Source organism: Maniola hyperantus, chromosome 7 (assembly GCF_902806685.2).
Source record: "Maniola hyperantus chromosome 7, iAphHyp1.2, whole genome shotgun sequence".
Taxonomy (NCBI): domain Eukaryota; kingdom Metazoa; phylum Arthropoda; class Insecta; order Lepidoptera; family Nymphalidae; genus Maniola; species Maniola hyperantus.
Genome location: NC_048542.1, coordinates 1176660 through 1195092, shown reverse-complemented (window position 1 = coordinate 1195092; position 18433 = coordinate 1176660). Strand labels below are relative to the sequence as shown.

General features: G+C 37.6%; 1 protein-coding gene across 1 annotated transcript in view; it reads left to right on the top strand.

Annotated features, from left to right (window-relative positions):
• Hasp (Hig-anchoring scaffold protein) overlaps positions 1-18433 on the top strand; it is a 97767-nt gene that overhangs the window by 50761 nt on the left and 28573 nt on the right. The gene's annotated exons all lie outside the window — the stretch shown is intronic.

Here is an 18433-nt window from a genome sequence, read left to right as displayed (position 1 = left end):
AAAGGTGATTGGAGTCCTTTTTGGGACCACACACCATAAAAATAAAAATCATTTATTCAATTTGGGTATCAGTGGTTAATTATAATATCACTAGTAAAGTTGCAATATCACTGATTTGACAATATACCTGCGACATATGTATATTTTTAGGGTTCCGTACCTCAAAAGGAAAAACGGAACCCTTATAGGATCACTTTGTTGTCTGTCTGTCAAGAAACCCACAGGGTACTTCCTGTTGATCTAGAATCATGAAATTTGGCAGGTAGGTAGATCTTATAGCTGACATTTGGGGAAAAATCTGAAAACCGCGAATTTAGGGTTAGATCACACAAAAAAAATTAAATTGTGGTCATGAACTAATAATTAGTATTTTCAACTTTTGAAGTGAGTGACTATATCAAGTGGGGTATCATATGAAAGGTCTTCACCTGTACATTCTAAAACAGATTTTTATTTATTTTTATGCATCATAGTTATTGAATTATCGTGCAAAATGTCGAAAAAATACGACTGTAGTACGGAACCCTCATTTTTCGAGCCTGACTCGCATTTGGCCGATTTTTTATTTTATTGTAAAGTAGTACTGAGTAGAACTACTACTACATTACATTGCAAAAGTGTTTTATATCGTTGTAGACAATACAATTTTCGCATCGTTTCTCCTCTACCGAGTTAGTAAAGTTAAACTTTTCCGATAAAAGCGTTACACTATCTCTTCAAAAGGAAACTGTTGGCCACAAATTTTCCTCGAATGCCTTCCGGTTCCCGCCTTTTGTGGTGCAGAATTTATTGTCTCTGCAATATAATGGTTTTTGTTTTGAAGTCAAATTAGTTTCGTGGCGACTTTTCTTTTGGAAAAATTTCCCAACTTTTTATTACTAGTTTCTTTTTAGATTGCTCCGGGATATATATTTTCACTAGCTGATGTCCGCGACTTCGTTCGCGTGGATTTAGGTTTTTAACAATCCCGTGGGAGTTATCACAACACTAAACAATTTGAAAAAACACCGGCCAAGTGCGAGTCAGGCTCGCGCAATGAGGGTTACGTACAACAGTCGTATTTTTTCGACATTTTGTAGTATAACTCAAAAACTATGATGAATAAAAATTAATAACAATCTGTTTTAGAATTCACATGTGAAGCCCTTTCATAATATGATACCCCACTTAATATAGTTATCTTACTTCGAAAATTGAAAATACTAATTATTAGTTTATGACCACAATTAAAAATTTTTGTGTGATGTAACCACAAATTTACGGTTTTCAGATTTTTCCTCTAATACCAGCTATAAGATAATAAGACCCACCTACCTGCCAAATTTCATGATTCTAGGTCAACGGGAAGTACCTACCCTCTAGATTTCTTGACAGACAGACAGACAGACAACAAAGTGATCCTATAAGGGTTCCGTTTTTCCTTTTGATGTACGGAACCCTAAAAAAGGTGGCAGGTAGCGCCTGAAATGGAATGAGTAATCACAATTACCCGGTCGACTGGACGCGGCAGAATTAAGCCGCAAATTGGGAGCAGCATTAGGCATGTATAGGCTGCGTCAATTACATGTGATCTAGTGAGATTTATACATTGACTTATATATTACTTCGTAAGGACAGGGCCATTGAACAAGCAAAATGGCGCACCGACTCATTGCTCCTAAAATGTTTATTTAAGCACCAATGCAACCTCAGTGACGTCTGGATTTCAAACGGGTCGTTCATTAGTATCTAAGAGATTTTTTTTTATTTTATTCAGATACTAGTTCAACTTGACAATTTTTTTAAGTTGGTCTTAAATGGTTAATATTTGTCCTATTATATCAAAAAAATTAACACTATATTTTTTTGCGCCCTAAAAACCGTAAAACTTTAATTTAAAAAAATATTTTTCTTAGACAGGTGAAAACACTGTCGGCCATGTTTGGCCGATAGATTATCTGTGCTCTGACGTCATGCATTTGTAAACAACAGTATAACCACCACTGTCGGCCATGTTTGGCCGATAGATTATCTGTGCTCTGACGTCATGCATTTGTACTAACCACAGGTCATGTATTAACCACCGTCATGTATTAACCACAGGTTATACTGTTGTTTACAAATGCATGACGTCAGAGCACAGATAATCTATCGGCCAAACATGGCCGACAGTGTTTTCACCTGTCTAAGAAAAATATTTTTTTAAATTAAAGTTTTACGGTTTTTGGGGCGCAAAAAAATATAGTGTTAATTTTTTTGATATAATAGGACAAATATTAACCATTTAAGACCAACTTAAAAAATTGTCAAGTAGCCTATTTAGCCCTTGACTGCAATCTCACCTGATGGTAAGTGATGATACAGTCTAAGATGATAGCGGGCTAACCTGGAAGGGGTATGGCAGTTTTTTATTAAACCTTTGGTTTCTACACGGCATCGTACCGGAACGCTAAATCGCTTGGCGGCACGGCTTTGCCGGTAGGGTGGTAACTAGCCACGGCCGAAGCCTCCCACCAGACCAGACCAGAAATTTAGAAATTATAAAATTCCAAACCCCTGCCAGGAATCGAACCCGGGACCTCCCACTAATAAGACCACAGCGCTCACGACTGCGCCAGGGAGGTCGTCAAAATTTGGTTCCAAAACCGTGAAAAATTTTGTTTTCTTGGGCCACTGGGCATATCTTGTCATTTATATCGATGGATTTATAGGATTCCGTATGTCCGAACTCCGAATGGAAAAACCGGTGAAGTGCGAGTTCGACTTGCATACGAGGGGTTCCTTACCATAGGACGATAAATAACACTTTTTTTTGTGATGTAACCAATTCATAGTTTTCGGATTTTTACCTGTACTTTAAAACTATCTGCCAAATTTTATGATTCTAGGTCAATGATAAGTACCCTATGGGTTTTAATAATTAAATGGGTTAGGCCACAGTCCACCACTAGGTGCGGATTGGGTCATTGAGAGACTTCACACATCTTCAAAAATAATATGGAGAACTCTCCTCCTAATCCTAATCCTTCCTAATTACGTTATAAATGTGAAAGTGTGGATGTTTGGATGTTTGTTACTCAATCACGCAAAAACGGCTGAACGGATTTGAATGAAATTTGGAATGAAGATAGATTATACCCTGGATTAACACATAGGCTACTTTTTATCCCGGAAAATCAAAGAGTTCTCGCGGTATTTTGAAAAACATAAATCCACGCGGACGAAGTCTTGGGCGTCGTCAGCTATTAATCACATAAATTGTTGAACTGTGGGTATCTAATCATACGAAAAGTTGTCCGTTGATGCTGGTAATTATTTATTTATTTATCCTACGATTATTAATCAATACGTAAAGTACTTACGTATTGATTAATAATCGTAGGATAAATAAATATTGTACCTGTGTATTGAATAGCCTTTATTATAGTACCTATTACGCATTGCGGTGTGGAGAGCTGAATGATTTATTCAAAGCCGTGATAGCCTAGTGGTGAAGACGGCCACCTCGCCTCCTATTCGGGAAGTCGAGGCTTCGATCCCGGGCACGCAAAGATACTTTTTTTTAAAGAATATTAGCCCTGTTAATTATGACTAATATTCCCCTTTCTCCTCCAATTGAGCGAAAAGCTTGTGCTAGGAGTGGGTACGACAATAGTGCAACGGGTGGGGTTTGAACCGGCTACCTTTTGGAATTCAGTCCTTAACCGTTGAGCTATTGAGGCTCAAGGCTTTTTGGAGCTATATGCGTTTGAAGCAATTAAAGGTGGTGAAGGAAAACACCGTGAGTAAACATGCATGCCTGAGAGTTGTACCGGAAAATCAAAGAGTTCCCACTGGATATTTAGAAAAAACGCATAAAGATAAGTAAATAAAAACACTTTTCGAGTAAAATAAACTTTCCCAAGCACCTTTCAAGCCACCTCTACGAGCTCTGAAACCGCTTAAGGGTTTATATATCGAGTCATTTACATTTTACTTGCTGCCTGGAATTCTAGACGGTTACGTGTTTTTAATGTACCGTTTAAACGTTTTCCTCGCGTATTTTCACACATTCTTGGCAAGGTTTTCCTTAAATAAATACCTGGGTGAAAGTAATTTCTATATATTTTTACTGTAGAGTCTAGAGTCTAGAGTCTAGAGTTTTGCGGGATTTCTTTCCAGTCTATTTTTTTTTATTTAGTTTGATTCTTAAGGCCGACGCATACCTACGGAGTAGAACCCAGAAGCAACATCTATTTTAACCGACCAGGATCTTTGTGCACAATAGGCTTTTATAGCGACGTGACCGCCCCCGGCCTTTCCGCCGTTTCCGAAGAAGCCAAGTTCACAAACTTTTTAGGGTTCCGTAGTAAACAAGGAACTTTTTTTTTAACTAACTTTAAAAATTTCCAATGTAACTTAATTTATTATTACTTTGTAACTACAATTTTGGTACATGAAAAATAAATAAACCCTTATAGTTTTGCCATGTCCGCCCGTCTGTCCGTCCTCGGCTAATCTCAGAGACTATTAGTGGTAGAAATCTATAATTTGGCATGGTTATAAATATTAATTACGCCGACAAAGTGGTGATTTTTTTAGGGTAGCTCCAACACAGGTAAAGTGGGGATGTTTTTTTTTCTCGTGTACGCCATAGTGTGGGGTATCGTTGAATAGGTCTTTTAAAAATACTGTGGGTGTGCGAACATCATTTTTCGATTTCTGGATCCGTTTGTAAAATATGATGTTTTAAAATGTTTATTTTTATAAGAGTCAAGTGTCGCCCCCCCCCCCCCCCCCCCCTCCTCTGTCAGCCAAATGGTAGGAACGTGAAAAAATTCACAGCAGTAGTATATACAATCATTTAAAGGAAAATTATCATGGCTAAGTAGGGTTCACAGGTTAAGAAGTTATTCTGTTTTTCGAGGTTAATTGTGACTACGGAACCCTACACTGCGCGTGGCCCGCCACGCACATGGCCAGTTTTTAAAGTTGGTCATTCCATTTAAGCAGGGCTGCCACAATCATTAAAATTTATTTTTTTACGTCGTAAATAATTTTATCACTTCGCAACTACTTAGGCTACTTTATATCCCGGAAAATCAAAGAGTTCCCACGGGATCTTCAAAAACCTAAATCCACGCAGACGGAGTCGCGGGAATCAGCTAGTAATTAATAAAATGTGCTTGCGAACTGCGAAAGTGTCATAGGTTTCGGTGTCATAGTGGTGTCATATTTTTATACGCTGCGGAGACGTGGACTTTGCGACTGGTCGAGAAGAAGAAGATTGATGCTCTGGAGATGTGGTGCTGGAGGCGAATGCTAGGAGTCTCATGGACCGAATTTCGTACCAACATCTCTATACTCCAAGAACTCGGCATTAAAAAACGACTTTCGTCGATAGTACAGAGTCGCATATTAAAATTCTTCGGACACGTCTCCTGGCGTGAGAGTGACTCCATCGAGCGTCTTGTCGTGCAGGGCAAGGTGGAGGGCACCAGAGGACGAGGAAGGTCACCCATGCGATGGACCGACCAAATTAAGTCTGCTGTGGGCGGTCCTTTGCACGAGTGTACCAGGGTGTCGGCCAGCAGGGAGAAATGGCGAATGCTCGTGAGGCGTATAACATCTGCCCTCAAAGACGTTGCTTCGTGATGGCCACGACCGCTCTGCCAAGAGTGATACGACAAAGAAGAAGAAGAAGTGGTGTCATGTACTTACTCGGTCCATACAATACACACAAGAACATAGCTTAGACACCAAAAAAAACTAATTTACACATAACAGTAACAGTAAATTTAAAAAGATAGTTTAAGTTTAAAAACTAAAACTGACTCTCAGAAATACTACCACGGATGAAACCACCTATATCCGCGTGAAATGAGATTTTTAATAATCTCGAACTCTTTGATTTTTCCTGATAAAAAGAAGCTTATGTCACTCTGCAGGTCTTTAACTACACTCATACAAAAATCAGGTTGATCCGTTGATCCGTTGCGACGTGATTGAAGGAGATACCAACAACAAACAAACACACTTGCATTTATAATAGTAGTAGTAATGATGAAAAGTTTGGGAACCGATGAACGAACACAGACTCCGCCCGCATTTTCTTTCGTTCTTTCAAAGTACCTAAATTGCGCAACTTTTGAAATGGACCGTGAAATAAAAACTTTTAATGGAGTTTTTTTTTCGGACGCGAATTGAAAAGATTCTTGTAGTTTTCTCGTAGTTTTTAATTAGGTGATTTAGGTACTGAGATGGTGCTGGTTTTTAGGGTTCCGTTTTTCCAAGGGGAAAAAGGAACCCTTATAAGACACTTTTTTGTCTGTCTGTCTATAGGATTGTACTGTTATTATATTCTGTGCTATAGTTTACATCCTGTTGACCTAGAATCATAGAATTTGGCAGGTCTTACCTATAGCACAAGTATCTGAAGGGAAAAGTGGGTTATTATGTTTTTCCTTGCAGGTGTCGATATTATAGGACATTATAGGACAGGAGGATAGATATATAGAAAACATTCACAGTTACAAAAAAATCAGTGATCTCCATGATAGGCAAACTAGAAACAGAAATAAGCTAGCTACTCCTGCGCTCCGCCTCTGGAAGGTGCGAAAGTCATTTGTGGGAATGAGTGTAATATTTTATAATAAAATTCCACAACCAATTTTAGACTTGCCTTTACACAAGTTTAAAAAATGTGTTAAAAGTATGCTCCTATAAAAAGCATATTATACAGTCGCAGACTATGTAAACGATAAAAAAGCTTGGATTTGACTCGCTCCAGCAATGCACGGGGCTGCAATGGCTTGTATAGTACGGTATAATAACATTGTAAATTGAAAAATTAAAAAGAGCAACCGCCGAGTTTCTTGCTGGTTCTTCTCGGTAGGAACGGCATTCCGAACCAGTGGTAAATTAAAACTACCTGACTATTCATAAGCACTTTTAAAAAGTTTACATGAATAAAAAAACATTCTATTCTATTCTATTCTATTCTAGGTATTGGGTGTGTCCTTGCCTTGATTTTTGTGAAAAAGTTTCAAAGGTTCGTGTGAAAATCTTCGGAAAACATAAGAAAATTAAACTTTGCTACGACAAAAGTCAGTTTATGGATACCTAAACGCTCAAACTTGACCCACTGCCTCGGGATGTTTGCTGAAATCTTGAATGCGAGCTATTTTACCCTTCTCACACCAACAGAGCTTTGAATGGCTAAAACATACTTCTTTGCGTGCAAAGATTTCAAATAGATCTTTTGTAGACCTCTATATAATACTACAAGGTCTAGCTAGATACAGAACACGGCAGAAATTGTCTTCCCGCGACAGAACGATTTGCCCTCAGTAGTACTATTGAAATTTTGAGTTAAACTTAAAAAATAAAAATGTTTCTGTTTTGAAATAATTTAAAAAAAAATCGACAACTCGAAAGTGTGAGAAACAATAGTAACTCCCTAGACGTAACGTGAATAGTAGGTAGGTACATCCACTCGAACCGCGCTGCCAATAAAGCGAAAAGTTTAGAGCAAAATAAGCTCTCGTGCGTAGTGATACGGCATAAACTAGCCTGCGCGCACGCGGTATCACTATTGGTTCGAGGTCTCATTCGATTTTTGTTTTTCTCGATTGTAAATTTGACATTTTTGACTCTTATAATTTTTTATATTTATAAATCGATAGTAATACCATGACAAAATTATTTCGCTTCGGGAAAACAACCATTAAAATATCAGCGTGTATATGATATGACGTTTTGTCGATCTCAATGACAGAGAAAATGCTCTACAGTGTACACATCCGCTATTTTCTTCTAAAGATTGATGTACATTATCTTTCTTTTTCTTAGGGTTCTGAATTTTAATTACAGTTACTTAAATCATTTCTTATTTGAATAACTAATTATTTTGTTCTTCAAAACGATCATTTAAAAAATGCTTAGCAAAAAGTTATGGTATGAAACCCATCGTGTGTGCGTCTCAAAAAAAATTAAAAAGTTCCCACGGGATTTTAAAGACTAAATCCACACAGACGAAGTCGCAAACATCTACTAGTTATTTATAGGTATTACACATCTATCGTACCTAAAAGAAAGCAGGTGGCCTTCAGAGCTGCTCAGGTGATATATTACAGGCGTATATTATTTTCGTCGAGACAACGTTTACGGCTGAAACAGCGCGTTTCCAGACTCGTTTTCAATATTAGATGTACTTTATCTTTTCTCGACAAAAAACAAACGGGATTGTTCTCTCTGTGCTCTCTTTAAAAATGCTACGGAAAAGGTTATTTATTCTATTTCTTTCATTTAGAAAATTACAGGCACTTAAGGCCACGATTACACCGTACACCTGTAAGTACTTACGTAAGTAGCTTTTGTTGACAACCTAAGGTAAATCTAAACGAAAAGCTGTCTGACTGACTGATCTATGAAGCAAAGAGCACAGCTCAAACTACTATCGGGCTGAAATTTGGCATCCAGATAGCTATTATGACGTAGGCATCCGCTAAGAAAGGATTTTTGAAAATTCAACCCCTAAAGGGGTTAAATAAGGGGTTTGAATAGGGGTATTCCACGCGGAAGAAGTCGCGGGAATAAGCTAGTGTACTTATATAAGAGCGTTTACATCACTACCCTTATTCGAAATGCGAAAGTGTGTTTGTTTGTAAAAGTAAAAGGTTATTTATTTATTTATTTATTATTTGTTCTTATTCTCAGTCGTTCACTCTTGACAGAGTGGTCGTAGCTATGAACTGCTTGACTGCTGCTCGTGCGATCTCCCTCCAGCGACTTCTGTTTGTGGCATTAAGCACACATGGAGACAGGCGTGTTTGTTGCAAAGCGGATTTAGTCCGTCCACAGAAACGTTTAAGTGCGGGAACCAGCCCAGAGCAAAGATAATATATACAAGTAAGATCGCTAACGTCATACATTCATTTAAAGCTTGCGTAAAACTCCTTTAAGTCGCCGGTACCTTGTAGGTCAACTCCTTATAGTGTGATGGCATTATTGTGCAAGCTAAAATGTGAGTTATCGAATTTATTTATTTTCAAGTAACAAGTCATTTTGTTACGCCATCTACTGGAATTTTGTAATACTACTTCAGCTATCCAAAGCAAAATGCTATGGATATCGTAAAGTTCAATGAATCAATAATTAAAGTTAAGAATTAGCTTTTTCCGGTGGTGATGTTGTGAAAATTTTGTATTTTGTTACTAAATATAAATAAATTTGATGAACCAGACAAGTAAAATATGATATTTCGTCAAATCCATAAAAAATATATTTCATACGAACCAAGTGACGCCATCTAGTAATAGTCTTGAACTAGTTACAATTTTAAATAGAGAGTGAGCGATCTGTACTTGTTTAATATATTATCTTTGCCCAGAGCGAAGAAGAAGAAGAAGAAGAAGAAGTCCGTCCACCTAGGTGGGGTACGCCCACGTGGACGTGTGCCCTCGACTCGATCTTGTACCACGAGGTTATCGATGGTACCACTCTTCCTTGTGATGTGCCTAAAGAACTTGAGGATTCGCAATTGTACTAGTGACGAAAGCCTTTCATTGCTTTTCAGTTCTTTGAGAATGGAGACGTTTACTACGATGTGCGGTCCATTGGTACCCAATAATAAATTTATGTGATCAAATATAAAGGCGTCACCACTCATAAAAGTACGGAGGAACTATTTTTCTTGGCAAAGTTCAATTGCAAAGTGGTAGGAAGCCCGATAAATCGTAACTCCGACTACCGTTTCCAATTTACTGCGAAGCTCTAACTTCGGAGTGGAACTTTTTGTAAAAGAATCCCGACTTTTTCGCGTCTTCCACATTTGTAGAGTTACCATGTCGCTCGATTGTAAAATATTTACTTCGTAAACTTCTTCGTCCGCGTGGATTTAGTTTTTTAAAAATCCCGCGGGAACTCTTTAATTTTCAGGGATTAAAAGTAGCATATGTGGTAATCCAGGGTATAATCTATCTCCGTTCCAAATTTCATCCAAATCTGTTCAGCCGTTTTTGCGTGATTGAGTAACAAACATCCAAACATCCACACTTTCACATTTATAATATTAGTAGGATTAGAATTAGGATTCTAATGACAATAATTATGTTCTGCAGTGCTTCATAAAATGGAAGCAATGGTAGCCTAGTGGTTAGGACTTTTGCCTTCCAATCGGAGGTCGGGGATTCGATCCCGGGCACGCATCTCTAACTTTTCGGAGGTATGTGAGTTTTAAATTATTAAAATATCACTTGCTTTAACGGTGAAGGAAAACATCGTGAGGAAACCTGCATCCCTGAGAGTTCTCCATAATGTTCTCAAAGGTGTGTGAAGTCTGCCAATCCGCATTTAATGTACAAAAACTTTTACACTCAGCGAGCGATGGAGAGAGCTATGCTTGGAGTTTCTCCACGTGATCAAATCAGGAATGAGGAGATCCGTAGGAGAACAAGAGTAACCGACATAGCTCAACGGGTTGCGAAGCTGACAATGGGCAGGGCTTATAGTTCGGAAAACCGATAGACGTTGGGGTCTCAAGGTGCTGGAATGGCGACCTCGCACTGGAAGGCGCAGCGTTGGAACACCCCCCCAAAAAGCAGACGGACGAGTCGCTGGGAGACGCTGGATTCAGGCGGCGCAAGACCGTGGCGTGTGTAAGTCCCTATAAGAGACCTATGCCCAGCTTTGGACGTCTATCGGTTAATGATGATGATTACAAAAACAACATAAATAAATAAGTAAAAGTATAAATGGTATAGTAAGATAACGAGAGTCTTTGTATCTTAAATCACAATCGCATAGCCTCAGCCGACAGATGGGACTATAAAACAACCTCACCTAATATGGTCACCCTGTGGCACCTTAGACGCAATGGTTAATTTAACCGCTATTTTATTTACCTACGGCTGGCTTCATTAATTTAAATTATAAGGTTTCTACCTCTTCATTAGGTAAAAACCTATTCATTTCATTCATAGGTACTTAGGTTACTACCTAAGTACTTTGAATCAGTATCCTTATTATAAACGCTAAAGTGTGTTTGTTTGTTGGTTTATCATTCAATCACGTCGCAGCGGTGCAACGGATTGACGTGATTTTTTAAAATAGTGAATTTAATTTAATTTATCTAACGTAGTCGCATATATTTTGTGTGTTTGTTTATGCAAATGGCGAGCGAGCACGTGAACCAATTACATAGTAGGTACGGTACATACGATGCAACTTGTTTTAATTTGGAAAAGTTATGTACTTATATGTGACTAGGTTTTATATATTTTGTTCGAAATTTTTACAAAATTGTGTTTTGTCGTTTATAATTTACACAAAATATATAAATTATATTTGAAACTTTTATAAATTACTAGCGTAGCGTAGCGACTTCGTCCGCGTGGATTTAGGTTTCTAAAAATCCCGTGGGAACTCTTTGATTTTCCGGGATAAAAAGTAGCCTATGTCGCTTTCCAGGTCTTAAACTATATCCATGCAAAAAATCACGTCGATCCGTTGCTCTGTTGCGAAGTGATTGAAGGACAAACCAACAAACCAATAAATCAATAAACCAACAAACCATCAAACCAACAAACAGACACACTTTCACATTTATAATAAGGGTACTGAAGTATGGACGTACCTAGGTGTATTCCAAGACGAGATCGCTTAATCATAAATTTAGATCAGAATAATATAATCATCCCTCAAAGCAACTTGATAAGTTTTGTTTGTGCCAACAAGATCACATAAGTTTGGAGATTTCTTGTATGAGTAGTTCAAAGTTCCAGAGCTATATCGCTATTCGCTAAACACTTGACAGAGTAATATATTACCGGAAAACTTTAATAACTTTAAGCTTCTTAGAAGTTTTACATCTACCTACTTACTTCCCGTTACTTCCCGTTGGCCTAAAATCATTAAATTTGGCAGATACAAGTAGGTAGGTCTCACACCACACGTAAGGGGGAAAATCCGAAAACCGTGAATTTGTGGTTACATCACAAAAAAAAGGCTGACATACATAAATGTAAAAGCCTGTTAATAAAAGATTAAAAAAAATGCGTTCATGAACAATAAAATTAGTATTTTCAACTTTCAAAGTAAGATGAATATACCAAGTGGGGTATCATATAAAAGGGCTTCACCTGTACATTCTAAGACATTTTTAAGCATCATAGTTTTTGAATTATCGTGCAAAATGTCGAAAAAATACGACTGTAGTACGGAACCCTCGTTGCGCGAGCCTGACTCGCTTCTAGGTCTACGGGAAGTACCCTGTAGGTTTCTTGACAGACCGACAGACAGACAGACAACAAAGTGATCCTATATAAGGGTTCCGTTTTTCCCTTTGAGGTAGGTACGGAACCCTAAAAAATAAAAAATAGCTACCTATTGGCACTCAATACCGTAGCATAATGCTGCCTTTATAGATTGGGTATGGTAATAAATATGGTAGGTAGCAACCAATGGCGTGCACAGGAGTTCAAGCCAGGGTATGCATTTAGGTATGAACTTATTTTACGGCAGGTTATAATGAAAAATAAGCATTGATTTATTACAATGAGGGTAAGCAGTGCGTTTATGCTTCTATGAGCTGCACGCCACTGGTAGCAACAAGCAATATCCCACGCACTTACTAAACTATTCTCCTACCTAGAATCCCAAAGTTGGGCGCAGGTGCTTCTAATATTAGTTACCTACTTCAAACTGTTCCAACCTCCTTTGAGAACGGATTGCGCTAACCCGAATTGAAAATTAAACAGAGTTGACCTAATTATGGCTCCCAGGTGTTTGTCAGGTAATTACTTACTAATTTTCACCTCTCCCAAGAGTAGAGAAGTACCCAATTTAGTTTTGAAAAGAATACGTCACATTAATTTCTCGTGCTTTCAACAAAAGCTCTTTTTAAGGTTCCGTACCTCAAAAGGAAAAACGGAACCTTTATAGAATCACTTTGTTGTCTGTCTGTCTGTCTGTCTGTTTGTCTGTCTGTCAAGAAACCTACAGGGTACTTCCCGTTGACCTAGAATCATGAAATTTGGCAGGTAGGTAGATCTTATAGCTGACATTTGGGGAAAAATCTGAAAACCGTGAATTTAGGGTTAGATCACACAAAAAAATTAAATTGTGGTCATGAACTAATAATTAGTATTTTCAACTTTCGAAGTGAGTGACTATATTATCAAGTGGGGTATCATATGAAAGGTCTTCACCTGTACATTCTAAAACAGATTTTTATTTATTTTTATGCATCATGGTTTTTGAATTATCGTGCAAAATGTCGAAAAAATACGACTGTACGAGAGGGTACCTCTTTGCGCGAGCCTGACTCGCACTTGGCCGGTTTTTTAACCGACTTCAAAAAAGGAGGAGGTTCTCAACTCGTCGGAATCTTTATTTTTTATTTTTTTATGTATATTCCCCGATTACTCGAACACGCCTGGACCGATTTTGAATATTCTTTTTTTTATTTGAAAGGGTATAATTTCAAGGTGGTCCTATATAAATTTGGTGAAGATCTGATGAACATCTTCGAAGATAAATAATGGAACTCCTCAACGGATAAGAGTTAATTGCTCCCGATCAGTGTAATAGCTTAGTAAACAGTAGATTTTTGACTATATTTTAAGACAATGGGGCCATTTAAACTATATTTTAATACAATTTTGTAAAAAAAAAATGAAATAATTAAAAAAAAACTTGGGTTTTATATAAGCGGGTAAAATTCTATCTGTGAAAACTTGTTATTAATTAGCTTTAATTTTCGTCTATTCTTATCTATTTACTTACTAAAAAAATTACAAACTCTCAGCGGCCCGGTATTGAGCCTCGGTCTCTGCAAGACTGCAGTCCTCTCAAAATAAGAAGAGTTAAGGCCATAGATCCGTCCTACTGGCCAAGTGTGGATTGGCAGACTCCACGCACCTTTAAGAACATTATGGAGAACTCTCAGGCATGCTCATTTCCTCACGATCTTTTCCTTCACCTTTAAAACAAGCAATTTATTTATTTACTTAAATTTATTGCGTCCGATCAGACTAATTAATTTTTCATTCCGCAACCAATTTTCAAATATAAAGGCGTTATTAATCAATTTTAACGTAAAACCACGTCTCCCCAGACAAAGCCTCGTTTGATTAAATTTGTTTGAGGCGAAATTTTTAATTAAACGTCGACAGGGACCAAAAAAATTGTGTCTCAACAAAACTGTGTCATTAATATTTTTTTAATTAATGCCTGTGTCATTTTTAGGGTTCCGTATCTCAAAAGGAAAAGGAAACCCTTGTAGGATCATTTTATTCTATGTTTGTCTATAATAATATGTTGTACTTCTTGCAGACATATTTGACAGGTAGCAATGTCTTATAGCACAAGTAAAGGAAAAAATCCGAAAACCGTGACTTTGTGGTAATATCACAAAAAAACCCGCCAAGTGCGAGTCAGGCTCGCGCAATGAGGGTTCCGTACTACAGTCGTATTTTTTTCGACATTTTGCACGATAATTGAAAAACTATGATGCATGAATATAAATAAAAATCTGTTTTAGAATGTACAGGTGAAAACCTTTCATATGATATAGTTATCTCCCTTCGAAAGTTGAAAATACTAATTATTAGTTCATGACCACAACTTAATTTTTTTTGTGTGATCTAACCCTAAATTCACGGTTTTCAGATTTTTCCCCAAATGTCAGCTATAAGATCTACCTACCTGCCAAATTTCATGATTCTAGGTCAACGGGAAGTTTCCTTGTAGGTTTCTTGACAGACAGACGGACAGACAGACAGACAGACAGACAGACAGACAACAAAGTGATCCTATAAGGGTTCCGTTTTTCCTTTTGAGGTACGGAACCCTAAAAATTGAAAATTAGTGTGACACGACAAATTATTAGTTTAGTAAATCAAATCAAGATGGTGCTGTCCGTCATTTATAACTTGCAGTGTTGTACAGCTGTGGGAGCGATAATTTTTTTATTATACTGGTTTGAGATTTCTTGTAGGATGGTACGGAATTCTGTCTATCCGAGTTTGACTCGCACTTTATCAGTTTTTAGGGTTCCGTACCTCAAACGGAAAAAGGAATTCTTGTAGTTAAGTAAGATACCTATATCAAGTGGGGTATCATATGAAAAGGCTTTACATTCTAAAACAGATTTTTATTTATTTTTATGCATAATAGTTTTTGATTAATCTTTTTTTTACAATTTATAGACTAACGCTTGGCTGCAATCAGACCTTGGTGGCAAGTGATGAATTGATGATGCAGAGCGCGCTTGCCTAGAAGATGCCTATCGTATATAATATAATCGTGCTAAATGTCGAAACAAACCGAATACGGAACCCTCGGTGCGCGAGTCTGACTCGGATTTGGCCGGTTTAGGGAGTAGGTTTCGCTTCGCCAGAGAAGTTTCGCTTCAAAAATGTAACAAAAAAAACGGGCGAGTAAATGGAAACATACTTCCACGCTCCAACCCTAGCCAGAGTGCTCTCGAGTTATGCTCAACTGCCCTCAGTCGCTGAGCACGACTGCTCAGGCTGCTCAAGGTTAATTGCCCCCTTGTTTGTAATGGCGTTTCAAGCATTCCTTGAAAGAGTTGAAGGTTTTTGTGTTTTTCGCTGCATTTTTACTCTTTATTTTCGCTCGTGCTAAGAGAAATGAAACTTCGTAACAGTTTTATGTTCCCGTTGGTTTTGAATTTAAAAAATTTTAGAAGCAACTCGGTGAAGCGTTTTGTCGAAAATCACCTGAATTTTGGAGAGTAGGACTAGGAACCCACTTACTTTGGCATTTACTTCGAAATTGCAAAATAGGGTGTTTATCATCATCATCATCATCATTATGAACCAATAGAGTTAACCAACGAATTTAATTTGAAACATCTTTATTGCTTAATACTATGACAAAGAATAAAAAATACAGGATAATATGCTTTAAAACAAAAAGCGACCTTATTACTACCAGTGATCTCTTCCAGACTTAAGAACTTATAGAACCGAATTTTAATAATTGTTTTTTTTAAAGTTTAATTGAGTAAGTAGACATTTCACCGCGATTAATAGCCTCATCTGGTGACAGAAGGGCTGGCTCATTTTTTGCGCAACGGATCAGTCTGGCTGTCCAGCACGGAAATGCAGCCAGTATTCTTGGCACCATTCCACGCGGTCATGATTTTTATAGTAATTAGATAAGGCTAGCTAAAAAAAATGTGAATTAACACAATTAATTTTTAAAATAAACCTGTAGGTATATTTTTTTTTATAAAACCTTTGTAACTAAGTTTTATGACAAAATTTCGACGTTTTTATTTGCATTCAATTTATCTGAATAAACGTAAATGTTTCTTTATTAAAAAAAAAAAAAATTGAGTAAAAATATTTTTGTTTATTCATTTAAATGTTTTCAAAGGTGTGTGGAGTCTGCTACTTGGCGAGCGTGAGAGGAGACCCGTCTTAGTAATGATTTAGTTTATGATGATGATGATGATGATCAGATGATTGTGAAAATTGTTTTCTGTATTCGAAAGCACAGTCCAAACAACGGTCCGGTCCATATAATCAGGTGGTACATAGAAATCTAGTTAGCTTAACAAAGGTCGAAGGTCGGTCGGACGGGAAGGCCTTTGTATTAAGTATTTGACCTGACGGGCTTAAGGGGGAATGTGGCGAAAAAAGCAATTTTCCGAGTCTCACAGGTATTTCCAAGTATTTTTTTAGGGTTCCGTACCCCAAAAGGAAAAACGGAACCGATCACTTTGTTGTCTGTCATGTCAAGAAACCTACAGGGTACTTTCTGTTGACCTAGAATCATGAAATTTGGCAGGTAGGTAGGTCTTATAGCTGACATTCGTGGAAAAATCTGAAAACCGTGAATTTGTGGTAACATAACACAAAAAAATTAATTGTGGTCATAAACTAATAATTAGTATTTTCAATTTTCTAAGTAAGATACTATACCAAGTGGGGTATCATATGAAAGGTCTTCACCTGTGCATTCTAAAACAGAATTTTATTTATTTTTATGCATCATAGTTTTTGAATTATCCTGCAAAATGTCGAAAAAATACGACTGTAGTACGGAACCCTCATTGCGCGAGCCTGACTCGCACTTGGCCGGTTTTTTGCTTATTTGGTATTGAAAGAGAAAATGTAGGGGTCAAATTGCGAAATTATTTTCCGTCAATATTACTATATCAGTCCGTCTGTGTTTTGCTATTCCAGTAAAGTTTTATTAAATAGAATTACACCGTTTTTAGGGTTCCGTACCTCAAAAGGAAAAACGGAACCCTTATAGGATCACTTTGTTGTCTGTCGGTCTGTCTGTCTGTCTGTCTATCTCTCTGTCTGTGTGTCCAGAAACCTAGAGGGTACTTCCCGTTGACCTAGAATCATGAAATTTGGCAGGAAGGTAGGTCTTATAGCAGACATGAGGGGAAAAATCTAAAAACAATGAATTTGAGTTACATCACAAGAAAAAAATTAAAATGTTGTTATGAACAAATATTGCTATTTTCAACTTTCAAAGTAAGATTACTAAGTAAGTATAGCAAGTGGGGCAATCATAATATGAAAGGGCTTTACTTGTACATTCTAAAACGGATTTTTAGTTATTTTTAGGCATATTATTTTTTGTTTTTGATTTATCGTGCAAAATGTCGATGAAATACGATTGTAGTACGGAACCCTCAGTGCGCGAGTCTGACTCGCACTTGGCCGGTTTTCTTTTTCGCTTGCTCCTCAATTTTATTTACAGGAAGATGGTTTTGGCCATGGTCACGCTGGCCAAGTGCGGATTGGCAGACTTCACACACCTTTGAGAACAATATGGAGAACTCTCAGGCATGCAGGTTTCCTCACGCTGTTTTCCTTCACCGTTGAAACAAGTGATATTTAAATACTTAAAACGCACATAACTCAGAAAAATTTGGAGCTGCGTGCCGGGGACTAAACCCCCGACCTCCGATTAGGAGGCGGACGTCCTAACCACTAGGCTATAACAGCTTACGTACATTATTTCCTATCAAATTACTCTGGTGCGCGTGTGCTTGACGTGGTTTGATGGCTAAAAGATTAAGTTTAGAAAGCCTGGCGTCGACTACCTTAAACCGAAGCGTACAAATATAACTGTAGCATAACACAGATGGGTGTGGTGAATAAACACGCTTGGGTTTTGGTGGCATTAACTAAAATTGGCCTCGCCTCAATCGGCAAATGGTTATTCGTATCGGATTGTGTTTTTAATTAGTATAGATAGTGCTAAGTTTTTGCTAGTGTTCTAATTCGTGTATAACTAGAGATCTGTTCTCTACAGAAGTCTGGACGCGAAATGCGAATGCAGCTCTCGTCATCTCAAAAAAGCAGCCATAGTGCAATTTCGAATTACTTAGTTCCTACTTAGTTCCGAATTTCGAATATCTTTGCGCGTGGCGAAAATCGGAACTAACGTTGCCGTCAAGTGTTTCCCTTTGTTCTTGTTTGAA